This window comes from Spinacia oleracea, chromosome 4 (assembly GCF_020520425.1).
Source record: "Spinacia oleracea cultivar Varoflay chromosome 4, BTI_SOV_V1, whole genome shotgun sequence".
Taxonomy (NCBI): domain Eukaryota; kingdom Viridiplantae; phylum Streptophyta; class Magnoliopsida; order Caryophyllales; family Amaranthaceae; genus Spinacia; species Spinacia oleracea.
The window spans coordinates 100,530,120-100,536,646 of NC_079490.1; the positions used below are offsets into that span (position 1 = coordinate 100,530,120).

A 6,527-nucleotide genomic window follows, 5' to 3' on the forward strand; every position below is an offset into this window, starting at 1 on the left:
ATTGTTGGTTGATTCATGTGATTAAATAAGATTTGATGATAGGAAATCCATGCTAGTTGAGTGGTAGTTGCAAATGATATTCGATTAGATTTCCGTGGAACCATAGGATAGGTTTGGCAAGACATTGTGGACCTATCTTGTGTTGATCAAATGGCGGTACCTATTATATGCTAGTTAGTTTAGTCTAGGATTAGGCGAAAGCTCTTCCGTGGATTAGACGCTTAGCGTTCCGTATCCGAGAGGTGGCGGGTTCGTCTTTAGATGTCGTTTGCCTAATCACCATTTCGTTGCATGATCACCATTGCTAAATAGTTGAATTGATTTCCCCCGGTTTCCCTAGGCTATCCCCGACTCCCTAGCATTTCCCTTTCTTGATTCAATTTTACATAGTTCTTTATTTGTTTTTAGACTCTTAAAAAGTGAAAATTCAAAACAAATCCTTGATCGAACTAGATTGACTTCTAACTCAATAATTCACCGTTCTTTGGGACGATCCCTTTGCTTACCGCTTGCCGGTAGTTGAAGTGGTTTTATAAATATTGTTTGCATAGGTGGTTTTCTATCAACGACGGAAAACACGCTTATCAGGGGGGTTCTCCTTTCTTGAGCTTTGTCTCAAGAATCAACCTCTGAGTTTCGAATCTTTCAATTCTGGCCTGGTTCTGAAATATTTTCTTAAACTTTGAGATGATCTGATAGGCATCCGAGTTGATTAAAGTTTTCTGAATTTCAGGAGATATGGATGCAAGCATCACACATTTGACGTCCCTATTGGCCAAGATCCAACGAGTAAGGGCAGATTGATCGAGTTACCTCCGGCCCAGCCTATTCTGGTAACTCTTCCTCAAGGACATATTCCTTCTCCTCGAGCATTAGAACTATTTGCATGTTCCTCTGGCAGTCGAGGAAATTGTTTCCATTCAACTTCTCTTTGTCGAGAATTGAACGCAAATTGAATGAGTTGTTATTGTAGGTTTCCATTGATTACTACAAATGAAAAGAATTTGCAATAAATAATCCATTCATAATCTTTTAATAACTTTGAAATAAAACCAAACATGCATTCATTAAAGTCATTAAAAATTTCATTCATACAAACATAATATGATGAAATGAATCCAAGACCCTAGAAGTATCTAAGTCTTAAGCATGCTTTGGCTTGACTTAATCCTTTTAAGATTCTATGTAAGAAACTATTGCTAGTAATTCCAAATTACTCTTGGTTAATAAGTTAATGCCATAACGTATTCCTATTGTCACAACATATACCAATATTGTTTGATTTACCACAATCAACATGTTCCTTTGGAATATCTTACTATCTAGGAATACTAAATTGTAACGCCCCAACTTCTAAACACCATTAATTAGGTTAATTATCTTTAATTAGCAGCGGAAACCCTAATTTTGTCAGAGCGTCACATGCCGTATCTCCCTCGTGGGAAATACAAGGCGACATAAACTTTTTTAAATTACGACATAAACTTTAATAATAAATACTTCTAGCATTGATTAAATATTTATATTAAAATCTAACTCAATACTTGAAAATAACCTTAGAGTTTAGTTAATACATCCATTATTACTCGTGAGACATAGTTATCTTTACTAAACAGCGATCGTGAATTTGATGGTTGCATCCTCACTCTAAGGCATCCCACGATCTTCTTCGTACCTAAAACAAAAGCAACATCGTGAGCCGAGGCCCAATAACATACTACCCTAACAGCGTAAACTCATTTCAATTCATTTTATTTACTTTGCAATCAGGGAGAATAGAATATAGTAAATCACATTCATAAAATCATCATAATAAAACATCATTTATAACTTGAAACTTTAGTAGTTCCCATTATCTTTCATAAAACCTTCATTTTACTTGGTAACTGACAAGTTAGCCTTGCGGGACGTCTCCCACCTTGCGATAGTCCTCAAGGAGCACTCTCCCTTGTTGGACATACGCCCGTACCTAAATAGTTTCTTTTTTTTTAGCTTGCGGTAACCCTCAAGGAGCACTCTCCCTTGTTGGGTGTCCCGCGGTACGGCGGTACGTGCACGACCTAGAAATAGTAACCCCACTAACTGCCAGAACCGGTTACACTTGTATTTATCATGTTTCGTATCTTATTAGTAACTCATAGACATCGTTCTTATAAAATCATACATAAACATGCTTGAATATAATCATCATAAAACATACTTTGTAAACACATTTCATATCCCACAATCCAATAAAACACATCATTATAAACATATTTCATAAACTCATAAAACACATTTCATAAGGGGATTGTGGGTGTTAGCAATAGATGTTACCTCAACCGTAGTTTATACTTCCTGTTCGATGGACCGTTCTTCCTGAGCTCCAAAAATCGATTATCCTTGTAATTTGTAGATTGACCCATTAATAATTTTACAAATATACAATTTATAAAACTCCTTTAAAAGTACTCTTGAATATTATTACTAGTAAAACATTATTATTATTATTATTATTATTACTATTATTATTATTATTATTATTATTAGGAAAATTTGGTAATATTAATCCAACCTTTGACCGATTTTCTTTTATTAAGCCCACCTACGACATATTTTTTAATAATCCCACCTTTATTACCCAACAACTTTTATTGGGCCCAACAGGTCATAAAACTGTTGTAAGCGGCATTATTTCTCTACATGGCAGTACTCTCTCTCGATATATTCAGTCATCATCATCAATTCATCACCATCTCGTTGACTTTTTCACCGATTACCGGCCACTTAAGCCCAATAAAAGTCGTCGGGTAGTAAAGGTGGGATTATTAAAAAATATGTCGTAGGTGGGATTAATAAAAGAAAATCGGCCAAAGGTTGGATTAATATTACCAAATTTTCCTTATTATTATTATTATTATTATTAACAGGAATATTTCGAAAGTAATTACTTTACTTCCAAAAGTAATACCATATAAGTATAACTTACCCAAATTTAGAGGATAATAGGAAGGTTGACTTTATCTTAGGAATTTGGTGACCCACGTACTATACAATATTACTCTAGTTGGTAATTGGTTTACACATTTAAACACTCAACTTTTGTCTACACGAAAAAGAGAAGAACAGTGAAGTGGCATTTGCGTGAGGTGGCAGCGGCACATGGGTGGCAGTAGGTGGTACTCGCCGAGGTTGGGTGGTCGGAGTTTCACGGAGGTATCAAGGTGCCTCCGGTGAGGTGGTGGTTCTGCACCGTGACAGCAGCGAGGATAGAGGAGGGGTACATCATGATCATGAGTTCGGGTGGGTCGTTAGTTCTTAAAGAGTAGATTGTGATGTTGGTGACGGTGGAGGCAGAAGGTGGTGGTGGTTCGGTGGTTCGTACCGCAGAGGAGGGAGAAAGAGGGACTAATTTCGGTTTTCGGTTTTGGTAACGAAATACTACAAGCTTGTTGTTTTTGGTTAGAAGTCATACATGGTGGTTAGGGGGTGAGAGAAGGTTAATTACTAGAGTGGTGTTTTGGTGGCAGTATGTGTTAGGTTACGATTCATATGACAAAACATAAATCATGCGGAAAAATCATAAACCCAGGAAAGCATATATTATTTACACATAATCATTTAGCATAGTTTAGATGCATACACTTTGTTGCGTGCCCTCCCTAGCTGCGCCCGAACCGAACAAGAACAAGTCTTTAGGACTACAAGTGTCGTCCCTCCGTAGATAGTCCACAGCACGTCCGGATCCGCCTTAAGCTTGACCAACTAGAATCGCCCTTAAGGTTGTTTAGGAATTTCAGCTATTTAGGTGCAAGTGTATGGCTGATTTTTCTTCAAAATCTTACCTTTAGAATACTTCAATTGTATCTATAAATTATGACCCTAGGCACCTATTTATAGAGGTATGGAAAAGGAACTGGAATCCTACTAGGATACGAATTAATTAAACTAGAATCCTAGTAGAACTCTCTTATTTAATTAATTTATCCTTTTAGGATTAGGAATTCAATCATATATCGAATCCTGATAGCTTTAGGATTCGTATATGAACACATACACACACACGTACGCACAGCAGCCCACGAGGGGCGCCATGCGCGCGCGCGCAGCCCGCGAGCACTCGCAGCCCATTGCCACGAGGCCCACACGCTGCCGCAGCCTTGGCGCGCGCTGGGCCTGCCTTGCGGTGGGCCTGGCGCAGCCTTGGCTGGTGCGTTGTGGCGCGATGGCTTGCTGGGCGATGGCCCGGCTTCGTGCTGGGCCTTCGTCTGGCAGGCCTCGTCCGATGCTAATTCGTACGATACGCTTCCGATTAATTTCCCGATTCCGGAATTCATTTCCGATACGAACAATATTTAATATTTCCGATTCCGGAATTAATTTCCGTTTCGAACAAATATTTAATATTTCCGTTTCCGGAATTATTTTCCGATTCCGATAATATTTACGATTCAGACAATATTTCCGTTTCCGGCAATATTTCCGATTTCGGCAATATTTCCATTTCCATTAATATTTTCCGATACGTACCATGTTTCTGTTTCCGGCAACATCTACGACTTGGATAATATTTATATTTCCGATACGATCCATTTTTCCGTTTCCGGCAATATCATCGTTTCCGGAGTATTCATTTTTTGCTTGTGACGATCTCAGCTCCCACTGAAACCAAGATCCGTCGATTCCGAATATCCATAGATGGAGTATTTAATGCCATTAAATACTTGATCCGTTTACGTACTATTTGTGTGACCCTACGGGTTTAGTCAAGAGTAAGCTGTGGATTAATATCATTAATTCCACTTGAACTGAAGCGGCCTCTAGCTAGGCATTCAGCTCACTTGATCTCACTGAATTATTAACTTGTTGATTAATACTGAACCGCATTTATTAGACTTAATATTATATGCATACTTGGACCAAGGGCATTATTTCCTTCAGTATGAAGGTAGAGGCAGCTACGATGGTGGTGGTGCATAGATACAGAGGGTATTTTGGAGGATTTTCATAGCTAATTACATGTGTGTTCTTGCTTGATATGGAGAATGATGGCAGCATACTTGGGTATTTATAGGGGATTATAGGTGACGAGAAACGTAAGGGATGAGCTAAACTTTAATGGTTTTGGCAAAACCACTAAATCAATACCATGGAAATTACATGAGGGGGAGAAGAAACCGGGTAGTCTACAATTGATGAGTAAGCTCAAATGGGTGAGTTGCTTATGACATTTGTCAAGAAATATTGTCCTTTAAGGTTTTACACTTACACGTAAAAGTCTAGAGGAGTAAGGAGGAAGTAGGGGATGACCTTGTAGACCAAGAAAATGAATTTGGACAGAAATAAGGAGAAAAGGGAGTCAAAATAGTAAGAAAAAATTTCTACTCATTCACTTGATTAACACGTGAAAGAGAAGCAAAAGAGGAGTATGGATTTTGGCTTTTGAGTGAGCATGGGTATTTCTATAATTTTACAATACTAGGTAAATTTCAGAATTTCGGTTGTTAATGATGTTAAATACGGGCTTAGATTAGTCGTACATTAGACAATTAAATTTCGAAAATGATTTTCCAATAAACATCACAATATTAAATTCGTAAGTCGCAAAAATAATACTACTAGTAATCTATATTTTATTTTATTTTAATATTAGGACGTTTTTAAGCAAATAAAATACGTTTTGAAAATGCGGGGTGTTGCATCCTTACCCCCTTAGAAAAAGTTTTGTCCTCGAAACTTAAAAATTAAACACATAAAATGATTGTTGAAAATCGAAAACATTCGAATAAAAATATGATATTTATTTTAAAACCAAGATCTCACAATTTTATTTCAATTCCGACAATGTCTAGCCTTCATTCCGCCATCTTCTTTCATGACTCTGCTTCAACTCGAGACCTAGAATCGAAGAGTAAAGAATACAAAAGGGGCAAAATTATATGTTGATCCTTAACCGTCATTAAGGTCAATTACATTCCGCCATCGTCTTTCGTATCTCCACTTTACTTCATAAAATAGGATCGAGGAGCAAAGAACATAAAAAGGGGCAAACTTGTTAGCATAGACTAGGCTCCCATTTTATTTTGTGAGATCCCGTTTGAAAATATTTTCCACCAAAAATAGTAATGTTTTTAATACAAAATTATAATTCTGAAGATATATATATATATATATATATATATATATATATATATATATATATATATATAATGAAAATAAATATTTATCTAACAATTATAATAGTCAAATAGTTTGTAAAAAAAATCATTTATTATAACAATCTCGTACTCTGAGCTCAGGAGAACTTCCATCGAAGACGGCTTCCTTGTATGACGATTAGATTACCAATACAATCATATCAGCATAAACATATTCCACAAAGCATATCAGAAAGACATAATTGAAATTTCACATTCAACATAAGCATAACATTCATATCATAATCATTTGATCTAACAGATGAGCATGGTTGATTCATAACACGTTTACATAAAACATCGCGATTCGTACATTATATCATTCTTAGGCGACTAATTGGAGATATTGCG

The 6,527-nt window shown here is 36.7% G+C and overlaps 1 long non-coding RNA gene across 2 annotated transcripts; it reads right to left on the reverse strand.

Annotated features, from left to right (window-relative positions):
* Positions 1-1,525: 1,525 nt before the first annotated feature.
* Positions 1,526-5,893, reverse strand: LOC130459319 (uncharacterized). Of its 2 annotated transcripts, XR_008918655.1 has the most exons (3): positions 2,969-5,893; positions 2,317-2,381; positions 1,526-1,675 (listed from the first exon to the last, which is right to left on the reverse strand). It is a non-coding gene; the product is annotated as an uncharacterized lncRNA (long non-coding RNA). The 2 variants fall into 2 exon arrangements; XR_008918654.1 differs by lacking the exon at positions 1,526-1,675 and having other exon boundaries at positions 2,148-2,381.
* Positions 5,894-6,527: the final 634 nt, after the last annotated feature.